Source organism: Ictidomys tridecemlineatus, chromosome 6 (assembly GCF_052094955.1).
Source record: "Ictidomys tridecemlineatus isolate mIctTri1 chromosome 6, mIctTri1.hap1, whole genome shotgun sequence".
In the NCBI taxonomy this organism is placed as follows: Eukaryota; Metazoa; Chordata; class Mammalia; order Rodentia; family Sciuridae; genus Ictidomys; species Ictidomys tridecemlineatus.
In genome coordinates this window covers 133,977,053-134,001,418 of record NC_135482.1, presented here as the reverse complement: position 1 = coordinate 134,001,418, position 24,366 = coordinate 133,977,053, and positions in this window count along the sequence as shown.

The following is a 24,366-nucleotide window of genomic DNA, read 5'->3' as shown; positions in this document are numbered from 1 at the left end:
GTCAATTCCCTGTATCCAAAAAAAAAAAAAAAAGGAAGCAGAAATATTCTCATGAAGGCCCAAATATCCAAATACTGTTTACAAAATGTGCAAGCTTTTGTCAAAAATTCAACTCATCATGATAATTGAAATAAGTCAATCTCAAAAACCCAAAGGCCAATGTTTTCTCTGATATGCAGATGCTAATTCACAATGTGGGGGTGTGGGGGGGATGATGGGAAGAATAGAGTTACTTTAGATTAGGAGAGTGAAGAAAAGATATGAAGATAGGAAAGATAATAGAATGAAACAGACATTATCTTATGAACATATATGATTGCATGACCAATGTGATTCTACAACATGGATACTAAGAAAAATAAGAAATTATACCCCAATTATGTCTGATATATCAAAGTGCATAAATGCATTCTACTGTCATGCATAACCAATTAAAACAAATTTTAAAATTATTTAAAAAATTCAACTCAACCAATATAAACCGATAATACCACATTATCTTGATGATTCTGTTCTTGTTTTTGAGGGAGAATGGGAAAAAAATACTGTTTTAGTCTTATGAGATTTGAAAAAGTATCTACTACAGAAAAGAAAATCATAAAATTATGAACAAAAAAGAGAATGGTAAGGGCATATATATCTTATTAATTATTTAAATTAACCATAAAGCTACTGTAATCAAAATGCTTTGGCATTGACACAGAAATAGACAAATGGATTTATAAACAAAATAGAGTCCAGAAATAAATCCACAAAAGGAGTATTTTAGTTCAGTGGGAAATAATTGGTTTGTTAATAAATGATCCTGGCATGGTTGGCTATCTGTCTGGAAGAAAACAAGCTAGATCATCTACCTCTCACCATATGCCAAAACAAATTCCAGATGGATAAAACAAATGCAAAAAATATTTTTCAAGTTTTTAAAAATTAGAAAAATAAGATACTGTCATAACCACAAGGCAGAGGAAAATTCCTTATATAAAACATAATTAATCTGAAGCCTTAAATTTTAAAAGAAATATATTTTGACTTCATAAAACTAAAATGTATACAATAAGCCCACTATAAACAAAGTAAAAACAAAAAAAGACTAACAAGGAAAACACTTGTATATGACACAGGGCTTCTACATTTAATAGTCTAAAAGATTGCTTTTAATATAAAAACACGCAGGAAAAAATAGACAAAGACTTAAAAAAAAAAACAAAAACTATTCACCAGAACATGAAATACAATTGGCCGATAAACAGGAAAAGATGCCCAGCCCCAAAACTGCCTGGAGAAATAGGAACCAAAGTTGTATTTTTCACCCATATGAGCAAAAATTAAAATATTCACTACATTAGGAACTAATGAAGACATTGAAAATTAAGCCCTCTTTTATTTCATTGCTGAGGTGATGTGATGAGTTGCTCAAGATTCTTATAGTAAGCTTACATTAAGAGTTACTTTGAATTAGGCAGAGGGGAGTGAAGGGAAGGGAGGGGATATGAAGGTAGGAAGGGCAGTAGAATGAACTGGGCGTTATTACCCTATGTACATATATGACTACACGACCAATGTGGTTCTACATCATGTACAACCAGAAGAATGAGAAGTTATACTCCATTTATGTATAATTTGTCAAAGTGCATATACTGTCATGTATAACTAATTAGAACAAACTAAAAATGATTGGGAAAAAAAATGCAACTAACACTCAAAATATGTGAGCCTTTGACCAAGCAATTTCACTTGGGAGAATCTACCCTAAAGGGACAAAAGCACCAGTGCGTATGGATAAATGTAAGGATGATTGCTGAGATAATTTTCGGGAAGACAATGAAAAAGAAAAATACCCAGGAAATGAATGTCATTGATCCAGAAATGGTTAAAATAGATTGTGGAATATCCATTTTATAGGTGTAGCTCTGGAAAAAAAAAGAAAAAAGAAAGGGATGGGAGAGGAGGAGAGGAGAGGAAAGAAAATGAAGTAAAAGATAAGAAAGGAAAAAAAATGAATCTGTATTTATTCACCTTCAGGGGTATCCAAGTTGCGTTGCTAACTTGCGGGTGAATGTGCCACAAGATCCTATATATGTGTATATGTTTTCATGAACACTAAGAAAATCATAGAAGTTTAAGATTTAGCATGCATGTAATATTCATTTAGAACAACTGGGAATAGAAGGAAATAGGAAAAATTACCTTCCCAATGTGCCTTTGCATTGTTTGAGTAATTACAATAAGCATACATGTTGTAATTACAGACTTTTAGTAAAGGAATATTTTTTTCAGGAATATTTGTTGACTTAAAATGAAAATGAATGTTTGACTCTATTGACTCCACACATTCTAATATAAACTCTTCCCCAGTTTCTCTATAACTCTTCTTAGAGGTTTTGTTTTGCTTTAGTTTGGTGCTTTTGCCCTTTTTCTAACCTTCTCCCCCAACCCACTCTCTCATTATCAGCACATTTTCCTCTCTCATTCTGGAAATAAACCTTCTCTTCTAATTCTTTCTCTCTGGCGTTCCCATGGTCTCTTACTCGGTTACTTGTGGCACTGAATTCCTCTACAGATTCAGAGAAGTATAGGAGACAGACAGGGAAGTAAAAAAATTTAAATTGGATGATAATCTTTATAATAGAATACACACAGAGTCCCTAGAGATAAATATGCAAAAGTATATTTTGAATATGAATAAATGACAAGTCACATGGGGCTAAAGCTTTGGAGCAGAGTTCTGGAGAAAGAGAAGTCATTTTGCCAGATGAACAGAGGGTCGGCATTTCCGATGCTGTAAACGGTAGTTGTATGTTGCCATTCATTCTTTCTTTTTTCCCAGAAATATTAAGTTTTTTGATAAACTTCATAAATTGTAGATCACTGCCTGTGTTCATCAGCTTTTCACTGCTGTGACCAAAATACTTAACAGAATAACTTAGTTTCAGAGGTTTCTATCCATGGTTGGCTAACTCCATTGCTCTGGGTCTGATAAGGCAGAGCATCATGGCAGAAGGGCATGATAGAGAAAAGCTGCTCAGCTCATGGCAGCCAGGAAGCAGACAGAGAGAAGAGCTCAGGACAGATATCACCCCCAAGGGCATGCCCCCAGTGATTGACTTTCTCTAGCCACACCCACCTGCCTATAGTCAGTACAGAATAGTCCATTCAAATTATTAAACCATCAAATGGATTAATCCACTGGTGAGGTTACAGCTCTCATAATCTAATCATTTCACTGTGAACATTCCTATATTAAAGATCATGCTTTTTAGTTTGAGTAAGTCCCATTTGTTGATTCTTGTTTTTAACTCTTGTGCTATGGATGTCCTATTAAGGAATTTGGAGCCTGACCCCACAATATGTAGATCAGAGCCAACTTTTTCTTCTATCAGACACAGAGTCTCTGATTTGATATCAAGCTTCTTGATCCATTTTGAGTTAGCTTTTGTGCATGGCGAGAGGAGGGGATTCAGTTTCATTTTGTTGCATATGGATTTCCATTTTCCCAGCACCATTTGTTGAAGATGCTATCCTTCCTCCATTGCATGCTTTTAGCCCCTTTATCAAATATAAGATAGTTGTAATTTTGTGGATTGGTCTCTGTGTCCTCTATTCTGTACCATTGGTCCACCTGCCTGTTTTGGTACCAGTACCATGCTGTTTTTGTTACTATTGCTCTGTAATATATTTGAAATCTGGTATCGCTATACCGCCTAATTCACACTTCCTGTTTAGAGTTGCTTTTGCTATTCTGGGTCTTTTATTTTTGCATAAGAATTTCATGATTGCTTTATCTATTTCTACAAGAAATGCCATTGGGATTTTGATTGGCATTGCATTAAACCTGTAGAGAACTTTGGGTAATATTGCCATTTTGATGATGTTAGTTCTGTCTATCCATGAACAGGGTATATTTTCCATCTTCTAAGACCTTCTTCTATCTCTCTCTTTAGGGTTCTGTAGTTTTCATTGTATAAATCTTTCACCTCTTTTGTTAGGTTGATTCCCAAGTATTTTTTTTTTGAGGATATTGTGAATGAAGTGGTTTTCCTCATTTCCATTTCAGAAGTTTTGTTGCTGATATGCAGAAATGCCTTTAATTTATGCATGTTGATTTTATATTCTGCTACTTTGCTGAATTCATATATTAGTTCTAGTGGTTTCTTTGTAGACCCTTTGGGTCTTCTAGGTATAGAATCATATCATCCGCAAAAAGTGATAATTTAAGTTCTTCTTTTCCTATTTTTATGCCTTTAATTGCTCTGGCCACTGTTTCGAGAACTATATTGAATAGAAGTGATGATAGAGGGCTTCCCTGTCTTGTTCAATATTTTAGAGGGAATGCCTTCAATTTTTCTCCATTCAGAATGATGCTAGCCTGAGGCTTAGCATAGATAGCTTTTACAATGTTGAGGTAAGTTCTTGTTATCCCTAGTTTTTCTAATGTTTTGAACATAAAGGGATGTTGTACTTTGTCAAATGCTTTTTCTGCGTCTATCGAGATGATCATATGGTTCTTATCTTTAAGTCTATTGATGTGGTGAATAACATTTATTGATTTCCATATATTGAACCATCCTTGCATCCCAGGGATGAATCCTACTTGAGCAAGAGAAACAATAAGAGAGGTAAATAGGGAGCCTACATCATGGGAACAAATTTTTACTCCTCACCCTTCAGATAGAGCCCTAATATTCAGAGTATAAAAAGAACTCAAAAAATTAAACAATAAGATAACAAATAACCCAATCAACAAATGGGCCAAGGACCTGAACAGACACTTCTCAGAGGAGGACATACAATCAATCAACAAGTACATGAAAAAATGCTCACTATCTCTAGCAGTCAGAGAAATGCAAACCAAAACCACCCTAAGATACCATCTCACTCCAGTAAGATTGGCAGCCATTCTGAAGTCAAACAACAACAAGTGCTGGCGAGGATGTGGGGAAAAGTACATTGCTGGTGGGACTGCAAATTGGTGCAGCCAATTTGGAAAGCAGTATGGAGATTCCTGGGAAAGCTGGGAATGAAACCACCATTTGACCCAGCTATTGCCCTTCTCGGACTATTCCCTGAAGACCTTAAAAGAGCATACTACAGGGATACTGCTACATCGATGTTCATAGCAGCACAATTCACAATAGCTAGACTGTGGAACCAACCCAGATGCCCTTCAGTAGATGAGTGGATAAAAAAAATGTGGCATTTATACACAATGGGGTATTACACAGCACTAAAAAATGACAAAATCATGGAATTTGCAGGGCAATGGATGACACTAGAGCAGATTATGCTAAGTGAAGCTAGCCAATCCCTAAAAAACAAATGTCAAATGTCTTCTTTGATATAATGAGAGTAACTAAGTACAGAGCAGGGAGGAATATCAGGAGGAAAAGATTAACATTAAACAGAGACATGAGATGGGAGGGAAAGGGACAGAAAAGGGAAATTGCATGGAAATGGAAGGAGACTCTCACTGTTATACAAAATTACATATAAGAGGTTGTGAGGGGAATGGGGAAAAAAACCAAGGAGAGAAATGAATTACAGTAGATGGGGTAGAGAGAGAAGATGGGAGGGGAGGGGAGGGGGGATAGTAGAGGATAGGAAAGGTAGCAGAATACAACAGTTACTAATATGGCATTATGTAAAAATGTGGATGTGTAACGGATGTGATTCTGCAATCTGTATTTGGGGTAAAAATGGGAGTTCATAACCCACTTGAATCTAATGTATGAAATATGATATGTCAAGAGCTCTGTAATGTTTTGAACAACCAATAAAAAAATAAAATAAAGATCATGCTTTCAAAACACGAGTTTTACTGAGGACATTGCTAGATCCTAACCACAACACTGCCTACTAGTCCTAAAACTGTGCTTAAGATAAATGTCCTCTTCGGGGAAGCAAAGAGAAGTAAAGATATTACCTAGTTAGTAAAAATGGACAATAAAAAGAATGATGTTCAAATTCAAATTCAAGCTAGAAACAAAAACATTATATAGTGCTACCTTATTCTTCTCTAAATTATTGGTATATTCAGTTTTATTCATTCTACTAGAGAAATCCAGTCCCTGGCCTCCAAGACTCATGTGCAGATAATAAACATAAATCAGAACATACACTTTTTACTCTTCAGTTTGGTTGATTGATTATAAAATAGTTTCTTCTACTTGTTTATGTTCATGACTTATTTGGGGTAGTTTTTCTTCAAAGTTGGTTGGTTATTTTCCTTTAAGGGGAAGCGAAGATGCTTAAATTGGGGTGAAAAGAGGTAGTGATACATGACTGCTACTTGCAATGGCTCTGTGGGGGCAAAAGAACCTGGAAGACATCTGTTACCTCACCACAGAGCATGAATGCCTTAGAGACAGGAAATCAGGAAAGGGGAGAGGGGAGAATGCATGAGCCTCTGGCAGATGAGCTTCTCTTGCTCTCTGGCTCTTCTTCTAGTGCATAGAAATCTATTTGCACAACATCGTAGAGAAAATTTTGTTATTTAGGAAAACAGTTTGTCATGATGTAGGAGAATTATAGACCTGGATGGCAAAAAACTGGAAACTATCTTAGAAATCTGTCTCTAGGCATCCTCCCTTTACATATTAGGTCAAAGCAGAACAATTAAATAAGATGCACAAGATATCACAGCTACCAAGTGACTTTCTCTTTATAATTCTACCTCCCTGATATCAACTCCTTAAAAAAATCAACAATATTTTTTTTTAGTTTCTGCAAGCATTTTAAGATCGTTCTAAAAGTTTTACAAAAGAAATGCTACTTTTAAAACACAAGGTAAAGTTGCTATTAAAAGAAGTCATGAGAGGCTAGGGCTGTAGTTCAGTGGTACAGTGCCTTCCTAGCGAGTGTGAGACACTGGGTTCGATCCTCATTACCGCATAAAAATAAATATATTGTGCCCATCTACAACTAAAAAATATTTTTTTTAAAAAAAGAAGCTATAAAATTAACTTAATATGCATTATAATAAACATTTAATACATAAAACGAACATTCTTTTACCAATATCAAGTATGGATTTTTAATTACTATTATATTTTTCTGAGAAAAGGAAATGATTGTATTATATTCTTAAACTATGACAATGAAAAATTCATGCTTTTACCATAAGAGCTATAGAAATCATTGCAATGACCCAATCAACTCCATCATTAGGTAATTCTGGCAAAAAAGTATATAATATTTCTATTCCATTGCATAACATGCCCATGTGTTTTTCAACAATAAAGAAATCTTGAAATTGTCCAACTTGTATATAACCAGCATTTTTAACTTAATTCAATTCCCCCTGGAAATCTTATTAGTTCTGATCTTCCTTTTGCTTCTCTGCCACCCATAGATCTATTTTCCCCACCCCAGGTTTGTGATTCATTGACTACATTGGCTTCAGGCCCCACCTGACTCTAAACCAGTGGTATTCATGTCTGATAAATTGCTGAATAAATACTTGGGGACCTTCCTTTATAGTCCTTGTCAGCTTTTCCCAACTATATTTCCATTTTTAGTGCTTTTATTTCCAATTGTGCCTATTTGAACAAAAGAATATTTAATTGTGGTCTGAGAAGAAGGCTCAACGTTTATGAAGGAGGATGAATGAAATTATGTTATATTTTGGAGAAAGGATGTAAAATATCAAAGCACATATCTTTACCCAAGTTATCTGTTTTGCTTTCAGTGGTTACAGCTCAACTTCAACAACGGACTCACACCAATGCAACATTTTATTTCAACAACTATTTTAGTGCCCAGTATGCTGCAGGTGCTGGAACATCACAGACAAATGGGACATAGCCCTGTGCCCTAGGAGCACACAGTCCAGCATAGCAGACAGATGGTCCAGTTACCACCTGGTAGAGGTGGTTAGTGCTGTGTAATAGAGGCATTATTATATGATGGAAACTTTTTTAAGTTGCTCCTAAAATGAATATATGAAGTAAAATATGTGAATCATATATAGGTGAGAAATTAAATCCCAGAGGGAGGATAACACACAGAGGGAGACGTTGCTTACCAGATGGTTTGGCTGTGGCTGTCTTTGGCCATTGAAGACAAAGTCTATTCTTGAATTAGGTTCCATCTTTGAACATCCCAAGGTGTTTAGGTTCCCTTCAAAAATCGAAACTACTTCTGCCCCTCCCATAGGCCAGGCAGTTCCATGTCACTTAGAAGTGCTTTGAGAGATATATACAGAATCTTTTCTCCAAGTTCTTTGCTGTACTTCTCCCCAGCTACCCCACCTCAGAGTTTCTCCAGTCCTCCTAGACTGTGCTCCCTTGCTCTCGTCTCCAACTGGTTGCCAGAATTCATGTTAGAATTTGGAACCAGAATGAATCACTGCTTTTACACAATCCCATAGCACCTCCTCCGACACACCCCCACACAATAACGGACATTAGCAAAAAATAAGATAGCAGCATAGGAGATCGCAAACTCGGGGATGTGAAACCTACCAAAATAGAGATGAAAGAGATGGAAAAAAAAAAGTAGAAAGAAAGAAGGAAGGAAAGAAAAGGGCAAGTCTATCAAGACAGGGCAGAAACAAGATTTTCAATAGACTACCAAGTCTGAGTGGGCAGGCTTTCATGGAGATCCCAAGGCCAGCCAGTTGATTGCATTTCTTTTCCCCTGATGTGGAGTTTTTGTTGGAGTTTGTCTTGTTTATATTTTATTTTGTTTTGAATGCCTCCAATAGCTTCTTCCCACATCTTGGTCACTCAAAAGGAAAACTATAGTTTTCTCATCATCCAGAAGCCACATTCAGCCACTTCCACCCACACACTCAGAGCACTCAGATCCTGTCTGGAAGAGCCAAGGGGGAGGAGAGAGGCAGGGCTCTGGCCCATCTGTGTGCAATCAGTCGCAGCAACCCAACAGGCACTTGAAGGAAGGAGGTTTCAGGCTTCAGGATTTGAAGAAATCCCTCCAGCTTCCAAGGGTTGTTGATGAGAACCTCTCCTGAGTGGACTTTTGTGCTTTTCTGTGAGTCTGGACTCTCCCTGGCTGGAACTCTGGGACAAGAGCTCCTTCGGTGGCTTCCCATTTCAGCCTGAATTCTGGAACACACAACCTGGGTTCTTTTTTATTTATTTTTTTCCTAGTTGTAGGTGAACACAACACCTTCATCTTACCCATTTATATGTGGTGCTGAGGATTGAACCCAGGGCCCCACAAATCCTAGGCAAGCACTCCTCCGCTGAGCCCCCAACTCCAGCCCCACAACCTGGGTTCTTACTGTGGAAGAAGCTAGATCTTCCTTATTCCTTTTAGGCTCCCATTTGGTTAACCACTATTTTTCTTGAAAATGGAAACACATTTGGGATTAGACTATCTATGTGTTTTTTAAGCAAGGATTTAAGATTAGGAATTATTTAAAGGCAAGTTCTCCAGATTTGGGGACTCACAGAATATACAGGAATTTCAAACATCATCCAACCCGTTTGCTATCTTGGAATATGCTTCCTAGCTGAAGCCTTATTTAATAATTGTTCAATATGACAATAATTTCTTGAGTTAAACTTGTGCCACGAACATAATACCTCATGAATATTAAATAATGAAATATAAAAAGATGAGATAATTCAGGATTTCCTCAGAAAGCTTCAACTTCTTGAATACTTTCAACATTTAAAACCTGAAAATGCTTACATGAGTCCTGTACGATTCATAAAAATTAAGGACTAATGTTAGTCAAAAATTTCTTAAAAATGGGGTTGGTGTTGTGGCTCAGTGGTAGAGTACTTTCCTGGCATGTGGCAGGCTCTGGGTTTGATCCTCAGCACCACATATAAATAAATGAAAATAAAGATCCATTGAGAACTAAAAAATATTTTTAAAATAAGTTTCTTGAAAATTATTTGGAATTTTAGTGAATTTCCTCATGAACACAACAATATAAATTAAATTATGGGTACCAATCCTCATAAGCACATTTGATTCCTAAGGCATTCAGTCAGACACTGATTGTACCATATCCATTATAGAAAACCTGCATGTACACACCTCTTCTTCACATACGTCCTTGTCCCACTTCCAAGACCACATAAAGGGAGAGAATAACATTAGTATTTATTTGACAACTACTAAGTGCCCAATAATGTAGTAAGTCTTACTTAATATCTTATTGACAAGATATTTGAAAATCCCATCATTAAAGTCTGATTGAGTCAACAATTATAAAATCACATGTTAATGTTGGAATCTTTGTAATTATTACAGACTAAGAGAATTTCCTTACATTCCAATATAGAGATGAATATGACATTGTTTTTACTCTCAGTGGAAGTTATACAAGAATATGCAAAGCATATGCCTAAGTAGACATTAGCAATAACTGTATTCATACCTTGCTTCTAGAAGTAGCATGAGTCTAATAATATTGACCAAGAGATTTGAAGTCAGAACCAGCTGTGGGAAACAGCTTCACCAAGTATTTCATGCTTGGTCGTAACACTTTCAAAAACCTAACTTCCACATTTATAATGAAGCTTCATTGGAGAATTTATGGGAACCACTATTTGCTGTGGCTTATATGGAATAGGAACTTGAAAAGCTACTGGCTCTCTTTCCTTCAAGTCACATGTGGAATTCTGGAACTCTTTTTAAGAAGATGAAATTCCAGTTTCTGAGCCACATAGGAAAATGTCCAAAGCCCAGAATATAATTGCTACTCTGGTGGGCATCCCACACAGTAATTGTATCTTACTGGTATCTTACTTCTTCCACTGTAAACAGTTTTCCATATGCAAAGGGCTGTGGGAATGTGGATTATTTACCAGGACGAACCTTTCATTATCACTTAGCACTGACCACAGCTTGCTTCGGAGTGGAATCCTATGTATAATAGCAAATGCTATATTACTGCAAAGGACTTATTTCCAAGCTCATCTGATGCCTGAATCATTAGGAATCATCCCCTCTCGTTGTTCTTTCATTTTCTTGCTTAGTGGTTTTCTTTTTGTTTAAAGTGCCTGGCAAATTGTAGTTAACAGGAACTTTCAGCCAATTTTAAAATTTAACCATTCAGAAGGTTCATTTCAAGGAAGGAAAAACCAAAGGCCTCTGAACACTTGAGAAAATGCCAGGGGCTTGTTCAGACCTTGCTTACTAAACCTCAGACCTGGTTAACAACAAGTTCTTCCCTTGTAGGTGAATAAAGAATGATCTCTCAGGTGCCTTCTGGCTCTCAATTTCTATGATTTAAAGTGAACTGGGGTTTCCTTAAAGAGAGCAAGCTTTTTAATGATATGAGAAGTCACTCTGAGCCCTTAAGCTCTTCTTCAGAAATTCATTTCAAGGGACTGATTTATGCTTTCAGTATTCATCAAAGCCCAAGCCTGTTCTTCCTCTGTGGAGGCGAGTTCTTTTACGAAACGTGCCTTTGTGTGATATGCATTACTAATGCTGCGTGCATTTTTAAACCAGGTTCACAATATTGGGGTAGGTCCAGAGGAGATGGTTAAAGGTGATCAAGTGTTCCCTAACCTCTCATCCCAGCCTGGGGCAGGGAATGAAGTGCAGTGTCCTGTGAATCTGGCTTGTCTTTTTAATTGAAATTCTTAGTTGTCCTCAATCTAAATTCTTAACCTAGGCTCATCTTTAATTCTTTAAAACACAGACCCTTGAGCTTCTTTTGATAATCCAGTTCACACAAAAATTAACATTCCACTTCTCACGGTCTTCTCCAAGTCACCCAGCTATGAAAAAAAACTGAGCTCTAAGGAACTAATAATAGCTAACAGGCTGGACATTGATTTAGGGGCTTTACGTAAACTCATTTAATCTTCATAATTGCCCTGTGAGGTAGGGATGATTAATATCACCACATTATAGCTGGAGAAGACTGAGGCCTAGTTTCACAAGGTTACCTAGACATTAAGAGATAGAGACAGGTTATGATCTCAGGGGCCACACGTTGCCTTAAAAGGGGTCTGAGTGAGACAAATTTACCCTGGACTGATTTCTAGATGTTCTGATGAATTTCCAGTGGAATGGGCTGGTATTGGAGGCATCTCAGTGTGGCTCGCAAGAGCCGATTTTAAGATTTTCAGACATTTCATCAGCCAGTTAATTTCACAATAGCACACTGGTAGCTTGAAATTGTCCATTATGAGAAACCCCATTATTAGTATGAATAATAAGCAATTGCTACAAACCAAGCCTTACCCTCACTGAGCCAGTTGTTAAACATTTAGTACCACACCACTGAGTAGAGTATTTTTTGAAAATTCTCCTGTGACTCAAATATGGAGGAAGGGTTATTCCTGGTCAACTGTTAATTCCAATTTCTTCAATTTCTAAAAAATTTCAACAATTTAATAGCATTCCATAAATGCCAGCAAATATTGGGCCTCTTTGTTATTTTTGCTCCTTTCAAAGGCGTCTTTTCTCTTTTGCTCATATTTAGTATTTGGAGGGGGCTTGGGAGGAGACAATTTATCTAACACAACTTTTCTTTTATTTTAAATGTGGAGTGTTTAGTTCTGTGGCTGAGTCAAAAGGCCCAATCTTGGAGACTGGAGCTAGACAGCCAAAGAGACATGAATCACTCTTTTTTGTCTAATAATCTCCAATTCATTGACAAGTAAACTGCACTTGAAATGGATTCTCTGATAAGGAGTTCAAGCTGCTAGACAATGGACCAAAGATTAGGAAGAAGAGGCATCCAAAGGATTCTGCTCTGGTCTCTCCGTTCATTCAGTGTTTTAGTCAGATTACTTGGCACTGTGACCAAAAGACCTGACAAAAACAATTTTAGAGGAGAAGACGTTTATTTGGCACTCACAATTTCAAAGGTCTCAGTCCACAGACGACCAATTCCATTGCTCTCCATGGGAGGCAGGAAAACATGGCAGAAGGGTGTGATGAAGGAAAGCAGCTCAAGACAGGACAACAAGGAGAGGGAGGGAGGGAGAGAGAGAGAGAAAGAGAGAGAGAAAGCGCCAGAGAGAGCAAGCGCGCTCCATTCACCAGGGACAAAATATATATACCCCGAAGCACCCCACCAGTGACCCATCACCTCCAGACATATGCTACCTACCTCTGGCTACCACTCAGTTATCAAGGGAATAATGCACTGATTAGGTTAAGGTTCTCATAATCCAATCATTTCACCTCTGAACTTCCTTGTATTGTCTCACAAGAGTTTTGGGGGGCACATCTTGTGTCTAACCATAGCACTTTGGTTTCCACCACAGGAAGAGGCTCCACTCAGATGGAGATTTTCAGTTCCATAGGACACCAGAGCAACCCAAATCTCTCTTAAGAATTTCAACATATTTATTAGTTTTTTTTAAAAAAAATATCACTTTTAGGTTGCCACACATTACTACAAATGCAGCAGTTTATAGCACCAGATATTTATTCTCCCACAATTCTGGACAATGGAAGGCTAAAATGGTTTCAGGAGGCCAAAATCTAAAGTAAAACAGGGTCATGGTCTGCAGGAAAATTCATTTCTGTACATTTTCCTGATTCTAGAACTGCTTTTTTTTTTTTTTTTTTTTTAACATTCTGGACCCACTTTTTATCCATGAAGCTAACAACATAGAATCTGCTTCAGTGTTCAGGAGTTCATTGTCTGTATCAAAACTCCTTTTGTTTCCTTCTTATAAAGACACCTGTAATTGCATTTAAGGACCTCCCAGATAATTCAGGGTAATACCCACCCACCCCCAAATATCCTTAATTGAGTTACATCTAAAGAGTCTCTCTTTTACCATATAATGTAACATTCTTCAAGTTATACAGTTCCAGAAATGAACATCTTAGAGCTATTAGTCAAACTATCACAGTGTGTTACCATGCTTTCCAGTTTTTCACTTGTTTTACCAAGCACACTTATGTGTGTTTTTTCAAAACCTCTATACCTTTGAATCTCAGTGATAAAGCTCTCTGTCATCCTTATTCATTCCATTCATGTCTTATTTCTACTAAGAACTGAGTACCACCTACTTTCTGCCAGACAAAGCAATAATCACAAGTCAACACAAATATGATTCAGATGTTGAAAATATTATAAAACTTAAGATAACTGAGAATAATTCATCAAGGACTCTAATGTAAAAAAGAAAAGTGGGTAATAGCCAAGAACAGGTGGATAAAGTAAGCAGAGAACAGGAAACTTTTAAGAAAGAATCAGAAGGAGCTGGGTGCTGTGGTGCATACCTGTAATCCTAGGAGTTCAGGAGGCTGAAGCAGGAGGATCATGAGTTCAAAGCCAGCCTCAGCAAAATTGAGGTGCTAAGCAACTCAGTGAGACCCTGTCTCTAAATGCAAAATAGGACTGGGAATGTGGCTCCATGGTCAAGTGTCCCTGAGTTCAATCCCCAGTATCCACCTCCACCTCAAAATAAAAAAAAAAAAAGAAAGAATCAGAAGGAAAGACTGTAAGTCAAAAAACACTAACAGAAATGAATAAAGCCTTTGACAGGCTTTAGTTGACTGACATCAGTGGAAATTTTGCAAACTGAATTATTTTTTTGAAAAAGAATTTTAAAAATAGAGCGTAGAACATACAAGTACTGAGACAATGTGAAAAGCTGTAAGTACATGTAACCGGGTGCCAGATGAACAAAAAGAGAAAGCATAGAGCAGAGACGATATTTGAGGTCATAATGGCCAAGAACTTTCCAAAATTAATGTCAGACATCAAATCACAGATTCAGAAAGCTCTGGGAATACCAAACAAGATACATGGCAAAAGAAGAAACAAAGCAGAAAAACCTACACCTAGGCTCATCACATTCAAACTGCAGAAAACAAAAGACAGATTCTTAAAAGACTGAATGAGGGATGGGAGGGAGGCACCTTAGCTATAATGAGAATTTCAGTGAATTTCTTGCCAGAAACCAAGAAAAATAGGAAGAGAATAGGATGAAATATATAAAGCTATGCAAAACCCTCACCAACCTAGAATTCCTAATACAGCCAAATTATCCTTCAAAAGGATGTAATAAGCCGACAACATAACACAAACACTGCAGGTGGCTTAAGACAAAGTATTCCCAATTCCTCTTTTTATCCCTTGTAATATTGCTGTTATTTATTTCACTATGCTATGATCACCCAACATATATGACCATGTTGTTGAAATAATAGTGGGCTTTTTTTTGTTGTTTTTTGGTTTGCCTTTTTTTTTTTTTTTTTTTTTTTGGAGTGGTGTAGTACTAGGGATTGAACCCAGGAGTGTTCTACCTCTGAGCTACATTCCCAGCCCTTTTTTATCTTATTTTATTTTATTTTGAGACAGGGTCTCAATAAGTTGCCCAGGCTGGCCTCAATCGTGTGACTCATCCTCCCAGATTGCTGAGATTATAGGCATGCACCAACATGTCCAGCCTGCTCCCGCTTTCTTAGTATAGTTCCATCTTTCACCTCCGTCCCTTCTATTTTGCCTTGAAGAACTTATTAAAACACTCCTTGCAGGGCAACTCTGACAATGATGATTTCCTTTTGGTTTGTCTAAGAAAGTCTGATTTCTCATCACTTTTTAAGGTGAGGAAGAGACAAATTTCTGTACAGAAGGATTCCAGATTTATGCAGAAACATAGCCCTTGAGGATGTGGGGTATAATCCCCTGTAAGTGTTTCCTGCACATTAGGACTTCCTTACAAGAGTACAGCATAAAACTGGAGACAAAGAGGAACTTCACGGTGGAGAAGCCCCACCAACACTGTGACCTCCAACACTGAGTCATATCAGCCACAATCAAGACTAATATCAACAGGGATAAACCATGTTGATAGCTTATGTCTTATGATATAATGAAAATAGCTGTTTGCCTCCGTGGTATGCCTCTCTGAAACACAGAACCTCAGTCTAGTCACAATAAAAACATCAGACAGATCCCAGTTGAGGAATATTTTACAAAGTCCCTAAAAAGTACTCCTCATAACTTTCAAGGATATCAGAAACAAGGAAGGCAGAGAAATGATCATAGCCAAGAGTAGCCTAAGGCTACATGGCTACTAAACGTGATTTATCATCCTGGAAGGGTTCTTAGGACAGAAAGGGGGCATTATGTAAAAACTGAGAAAAAAATGAATAAAGCATGGTCTTCAGAATAAAAGGTATATGTGTGTATGCACATGTGTACTTATATATAATTGGAGTTTAATTTAACTGTGAGTGAAATTGAACATACAAAATAGGACTGGGAATGTGGCTCTCTGCATCTTGGCCATGTCCTGAGCCAGTTCTCTCCACTACACTCTTCTGCCTCATCTCTAGCCCCAAGGAATGGAGCTAGCTGTATGGACTGAAATCTCTGAAACCATGTGCCCCAAATAAACTCTTCCTCTTTTAATTGTTCTTGTCAAGTCTTGTTAGTCACTGCAGCAAAAAATCTGACTAAAATACAGGTGCCTGGTGTATCTAGCACAGAAGGATACAATAAACATTTGTTGAATAAGTCAAACTCTTTTTACCTTATCTTTTTTCTGTGACTTCCTCTTTGAATACTGACTTTGAATGGAAATGTCACTGGACCATCTTGTTGTTGGTCAGCTCCTGTTATCTTTAGGCTCAGGCTTAGCTCTATGAACTATGATCTTAAGACCTGTCATAAATAGGACTGGGAATGCAGACCTCCTATTTATGGCAGGTCATACTAAGCTTCCCAGCCATTGCTCCAACCCCTGGCTAGCAACAAAACACCGTTCCTCTAAAATCCCATCAGGCACTTCAAGAAAGAACAATAATGCATTTGAAAATTCATGATCTCCAACATTTTCAACAAAGATTTGACAAAAGTCACGGCAGCGGCCCCTTGAGTTGGTTATGCTCAAATGATGTTAGACCTCACACAAATGCTCTTGGCCTATTTTATAAGGAACCAAGTGGTGCTAAATGCCATTACATGCATGCAGGTAAGACCTCTGATAGAAGGACTATAGATGTGTAGCTGGGCTTATTGCATCAGTCTTAACCTAAAAAAAAATAAACCATCAACATCAATAATTGGTTTCATCTATTCATTTTCTTTACCACTAGTATTACAGAAAATAGCCTGGATATTACAATCACTAACACTATGTCCTTTTGTGCATTACCCATCATATTGACTCGAATTAAAACTTTCCATGGAGCAGGAAATCTCAAGTTTAGACTATATCTTAGCAGTTTATACTACTGATCTGATAATATCATAGAAGCAAGATTTCCAGTATACTTGCTATTTGATGATGCTTAATATTATGTGGTTGCAACATACTTAGATTTTGAAACATGTGATTTCCTATAAATTGAGATTCAGGATCATCTCTTTCTTATCCAAATGGAAGAAATGAATGAAAGCAGGTAAACAGGATAGGGAATCTCATTTCTTTCAGTCTCAAAGAGATTGTCATGGATCACTCATCCTCCTAAGAGAGAACTCTTTCAGCCCTTCCTTTCTCTCTGCCACAAGCATCTGGGTAAATTTTGATCACCCACATCTAGCCATTAGAATTGGCAAAAGTAGAAAATATTTATGTGATGAATAAGGCAAATGACATCGTGGAAGGATAGGTAATTCCTTCTTTTTTTAATTGATTTTTTAAAAAAATAAATGACAGTGGAATGCATTACAATTCTTATTATACATATAGAGCACAATTTTTCATATCTCTGGTTGTATATAAAGTATGTTGACACCAATTTGTGTCTTCACACATGTACTTTGGATAATGATGTCCATCACATCCCACCATCCTTGCTAACCTCCCTGCCCCCTCCCTTTCCACCAATATAAGCGAAGACCACCTGCCCCAAAGTGTTTTGAGTCTTTGCCTCTGTGTGGCTGGTCTTGATAAGACTAGATATGACTTTAGTTGACATGCTTACACTGGACATAACATCCACTCATGGTTTCCCAGCTTCAGAATCGTTCAAGGCCACACTGAGTGGCAGGCATGTCCTATTCGTACAACATTTACCCTTATTAATTCTGGGGATATAGTGCTATCTTAGGCAGCCTTTATTCCTGCCCAGTGTAGAGATGCACAGAAGTTCGATTGCAGCCACAGAAATCCCCAAAATCTGATAGTCAGCTTCAGTCTCAGACCTGGCCTGCAGAAGGCCAAAGGGCCAGAGGCATACCTCAACATCACTTCAGAAATTCATAAACTTGCAGTCTACCAATTTTTCCTATGAATGTTTGATCATCATCATAGCTATCCAGCCTAACAATATCTACTAATTTCTTGTTCACATTCTTGATAGTCTTCATTATATCTGGATCAGAGATGAGGTTTATAGATGTTGAACATTATTTTGAAGATGTTCCTCCTTTTAAAATCTTGAGTTGGCAGAGTTCATGTTCTGCTTTTAATTATTACTCACCATGGTGAAATTCCCTAAAAAGATTTTTTCTTGAAAGATTTAAGCCATAAGAAAATAAATAAAATTTAAATAATTCCCAAAGTTTATTTTGTTTTCCTTTGTGAGTTCTAATACCCTAAGCAATTCCACAAAATTTAAAATTATATCATCTACTTTCTATTGTTGTCATGTAAGATTTAAACATCTGGAAACCCATGTGTATTTGAAGTTTTTCCTTAACATTCACCTTCAACCTCCCTTTCCCTTCTAGACATCTGGGCTCGGCCTTCTCACCAAACCTCTTCCAGACTCCTTGCAACTTTTCTTTCTCTTGTAATAAAAACTTGTAACTTGAGATTTCCCTTTGTATTAGTCAGGCTTCTCTAGAGGGACAGAACCAACAGGAGGTATGTATATTCATCATACACACAACACACACACACACACACACACACACACACACAGATATATATATATATACATATGATTATTAAAAAGGATTTATTAAGTTGGCTTATACAACCGGAAGCTGTATAGTCCCACAATGGCTGTCTGCATGCTGGAGAGTTGGAGGAACCAGTAACTGCTCAGTCCTAGAAGCTGGAGCCTCAGAACAAGAGGGATCAGTGATGCCACCCCAGTCTATGACCAAAGGCCTAGAAACTCCCTGGAGAATCACTGGGCAGAGTCCACTTTGGAAGAGTGAAGGAGCTGGAGTCTGATGTCCTCAAGCAATTGCAGCAGCTGTCAAGAACCGGTTCAGGAAGAATCGAACTTGCTTCTGCAGCTTCCCTATTCTTCTTACTTTTGTTCCATCCAAGCCTCCAACCTATTGGATGGTGCTACCCACACTGAGGGTGGCTCTCCTGTTCAGTATGCTGTCCCACATGCCAGTCACTCCTAGAAACCCCTTCATTGAGACACACAGAAGCCTTTTAGTCTTAGGCAATAATCAAATTGACAATTCAGATTAACCATCACATCGTTCTTAACAAACTTTTAAATGTACAATTCAGTAATTCCTACTATAGGCACAAATCTAGAACATAATTATCTTGCATAACTGACACTCTGCCCATTGAACTGCAGTTTCTCATTTCCTTCACCTCAACCCTTGGCAACTATCACTCCACTGTTTCTATGTATTTGGCTATTTTAGATACTTCATGCAAGTATTTCATTTAGCCTAATGTCTTTACAGCTTATCCATGTTGTCAAATATGACAGGATTTCCTTCTTTGTTAAGGATGGATAATATTCTATTATATGTATAACTTTCTTCCTTCTGTTCATTTCACCGAATCCCTGTTCTGTCAATCAGGCAACAAGAGAGAGAAGACAGAACAAGCATGTACCCTCTGAACATATTTGTATTTTATTGAGGCCTTCTAGAGAAGTCTTTCCTGAAGAAGTTATTATAACTATAGCAAGCTTAGTCATGGTAGCAGTATTTACTGAGAGGAACAAAGTTTTGAAACAAGAGACTTTTTCTGCACCCCTTAGATTATATCACAGGTCTGAATATTAACATTAAGGGATGACTTCTCCAGTGTCTCCCAGCCTTCTCCACACTCGCATAGCAGCCTGAATGTGTCCAAATCAGAGCACATGCTAAATATTACATATTTCTATTTCTGTGTTGATTCTTCCAAGTTCCAAGTAACTTGGCCAAGAGTAACAACCAAGCAGATAGAGGTGAGATTTGAACCTTGGCATTTCTAACACAAAAGCTTATGATCTTTGATTTTTATATTGTAACTTCTTTCTGGAAATGGGTATGAAAAAATGTATCAAATTATCTGGAATCATTGCTCCTGGAATAAAAAATCTTATTATTTTTCATGTTTGGGTCCCTCGTTTAGGTGAATTAGTATGAGCATTTGTTTCATTTTTCTAAGTCCAATATTTCTTAAAATTTATTTAATCAATAACTACGGATGTGCTCTTTACTCTATATGTACTCCAAAGTCTGCAAAATCATAAAGATTAAGGAGAAATGTTTCATTCCCTACCTAGTCATAGCATGCAGCAGGTGCTCAATAAATGCAGAAAGATTCTTAGAACGGAGCCAACACTATACCTAAAAGAACAGTGAGATCTATTTTTAACTTAGGTGTCACTTTTACTCTGTGAGTGTCACTCTGTTAGAGGAAGGAATTACAGGAATTAGTCCTATATTTGAAATTCTAGTGTAGAATAATTCACTGCTCATCCTGGAGCACCAAATCAAGCACACTTATATGGCTTTGCTTGAGAAAGTAACGTATTTCTTTGGAAGAGACCAACAGCAGATCTGTAAGAAGAGAGAAATATTCTGCTTACTCAACATATCAGTTTATATAAAAATAGAAGATCCTCAGAAAACGCTAAAACTTGATAAAGTATTTTAAATAGCTCAGTGAAAATAATATGCGTATGTAAAAACCCTGAAAGCAAAGAATAAACTTCCTTTGATATCTGGCCGCCCCAGAAAGAGGTGATGGATTATTCATTTGCTTGTTTGGAATTCCATTTATATTCTATTCAGTGCTGGAAGATTTAGAACATCACGGAAATGCTGCAGCTCTTACAGAAGAAAAAGGAGAGGAGAGATAATAAAGTTAATCCTTGGATTAAATGAAAAAAATATTAAAAGAAGATGAAACCCATCTCTGGATACAATAAAAACAGATACCTTTCAAGGAAAAAAAGAATGTTTTATATAAGTAAATGCAAGCTTAATACAAAGAGAGATAAAATTATAGATTTGTCACATTGCTGAAGCATGCGATTAAACAAATACCAGAGCCTCATTCTGTAAATTGAAATATATAATTACTTAAGAGTCCTACTAACTAAATTCAAACATGTAATTGCTTAAGTCTCTATTGTAAACAAAGTTTTGCAAACTCTCAAATATGTTCAGAAAAAAAAACTTGCTACACTCAGCTGTGCCTAGGAAAACAATCAAAAGACATTTCAATAGCATTTCTCCAGTTTTAAGAAAATATTCAAGGATGGTTTATTCTAATTTAGGCCAGCATCCAATTAAATTGAAATTGTGTGCAATTCTTCATTTGAGTATTAAAACCTATTTTTTATTAAAAACTTAAAAAAAACACATTCATTTTAATTTTCTTAAGTATCTCCAGCTGGATGCATTATCTGAACTGAATTTATCACCCAGAGAAACGGTACCAGGTGGTCCCATAGGCTTAAGAAGGATTTGATTATTAAGTACAGTGGGGAAATGGGCATCTTCATTCTGGATACCTGTTTCTCTATCTTGTCTCAAAAAACGATCTTTTAGCTAAAGCGGAATATTTATTCCTTCAACCAGACTGAAGTAATGTCAATGGGACAGCACTGTGTTGGAATTTCACCTTTGTCCCACTTTCCCAGACTACATTCTAATGGAAATGGAGAAGTGACAGAGATTACACCCAAAGGTGACTGCTACTGAGAAACAGGCTTCCACATGGGTTGTGCCATGGAGTGGAGTTTTTAAGATTTTTTTTTTATTAGCGCTTTATAGTTATACATAGCAGTTGGTTCATCCCAACAAACTCATACAGGCATGGAAACTGATTTCAGTTAATGATCTCTCCCCTAATCCCTCCCTCTTTTCCTTTCTTTTTCCTTCCCTCTCCCATTCTCTATCTATTCAACTATTTGGTTGGCTCTTTTTACCTATGTATAAAGATGATGTTCCCTGTGTTATATTTATATATGCATATAACATGACTTTTTAAAGAAGTATTGGGCATCCCCGGCCCTTGCCTTTCCCTGTACTTTTCCTTTATTTTACTCTAGTTTCTTCATATGAGAAAAAAAAATTGACTTTTCAGTTTCTGAGTTTGGTTTATTACTTAGCATGATATTCTCCAATTTCATCCATTTACCAGAAATGCCAAAATTGCATTAGTTTTTATGGCCAAGTAGAACTCCATCACATATATAAAGATATCTTAATCCACTCATCTGTTGACGGGCACTTGGGTTGATTCTATAATTTAGCTATTATGAATTGTGCTGCAGTAAACAGTGAGTTGGCTGTATCACTGTACTATTCTGATTTTAGATCTTTGGGGGTAATACCAAGAAGTGGGATAGCTGGGTCATGTGGTAGTTCAATTCCTAGTTTTTTGAGGATTCTCCATACTGCTTTCTAGAGTGGTTGTACTAGTCTGCAGTCCTACCAACTATGTAAAAGTGTAGCTTTTCCCCCCACAGCCTCTCCAGCATTTATTATTTTTTGAATTCTTGATCATTGCCATTCTGACTAGAGTAAAATGAAATATTAGTATAGTTTCAATTTGGATTTCCCTGATTGCTAGAGATGTTGAACATTTTTAAATATATTTATTGGCCATTTGTGTTTCTTTTTTTGAGAAGTTTTTGTTTAATTCTTTTGTCCATTTATTGATTGGGTTATTCGATTTTGTTATTAAGATTTTTTAGTTCTTTGGTAATTCTGACTATTAATCAGAATTACTGTCAGAGGAGTAGCTGGCCAAGATTTTCTCCCATTCTATAGGCTCTCTTTTCACGTTTTTAACTGTTTCCTTTGCTGTGCAGAAGCTTTTTAGTTTGACGGCATCTCACTTATAGATTCTTGGTTTTATTTCTTGCACTTTGGGGGGTATTTAAGATAATTTTGATGGGAAAAAAAGGCTATAGAAGAAAAGAGAAAGCAGTTACATTGCAGTTATGTATGAGAAAGAAGAGCCAACACGGTCAAATATGAAATATTTAACAGATTGCTGTGGGTTCAACGTGATCGATCATTCTAGATGTTCATCTTCTCTGAATTAGACCAGAAAAACATTTGACCAGCTGTCATCACCTAAATAATTTTGTTATTTTAAAAATATACAAACAGAAACATTCGTAACCCAATGGCCATTCATTCTCCCCTATCTTCTCTACACTTATGTGTTTTTCTGCTTCATATCACTGCTATTTAAGGAGATAAAGCCTTCTTTATTTTTCTGAGCAATTTTATGAGTTTAGGTATGCAAACTAGGAAGAGGGAGAACATTTCAGCCCCACTTTGGAAATAGCAGGAAAATAATTTTGAATTCTCTCCTTGATATGGGATAAACAAGAAAGGGAGAGAGAAAAGTGGGGGACAAGAAGTAGAGAACTCTGTGAACAAAAGCTTCATAATATTAATCTAAATCAATGGTCAAGCTTTGGACTCTAAAAGCCATAGACTTGATAAAGGTCTTAGAAAACAATTGTTAGATATCAGGACCTTGAAAGACTTCACAGCAAATCTATGTTACATAGGAAAGAGCATGTGTGGGTCTAAATATGGAGATTGAAATTGCTAATATTGAATGAGGTAAATTAGAGTTATTTACCAACAAAAGCTCTGAGTCTTTAGTCTTGCAGAAATCAGTAAAGTCGTTTAGCCCATTCCCCAGACTGCAACCTGGACTTATTCAAATTATTATGAGAAAACAAATTTTTTTCACACCCTGTCTCATATAAGAAGAACCCACTGCCTCCATTAGCAATATCCCCCAGCTGTCGGTTTGGGGGCAATATTTGCTGACAAATGCCCTCGTGTTTAAGCTATACGTGCCATCTAAAATCAATAGAATTTGCCAGATTTCATGAATTCATCCATTTTCCTAAGAAAGATTCTAATAATTTGGCTAATATGTTTCCAACAAGGAAGTAGCAATTGTACCAAGGCTTTTAAATAAATTTTAAAAAAAAACTTTCCCTTTTATGATTTCAAAATTGTCTTCTCCTAGAGTGAAGAAATACTGTATGGCAGTGTGCTGGCTGAAAAATAAGTTGTCAAGAGTCATTTATAGCTAATTGGGGTAGAGTCACTGTCAATTAAAAAAGGTCTGCCATGCTTTACTAAACCAAAACAGCTACCAAGTTAACAAGCGATTCAACACATCATTAGAACTCAGTGACTCTTAGGTTCAGAGGGGGCCTTAAATAATGAGGAGGGAAAAAACAGGATGAGTGCCTAAAATGTATTTCAAACAATATTATTTCATTTTGCCATCACAGTTAGTTCATTCTTTTTTAATCTCTCTCTATATATATTTTCTCAGA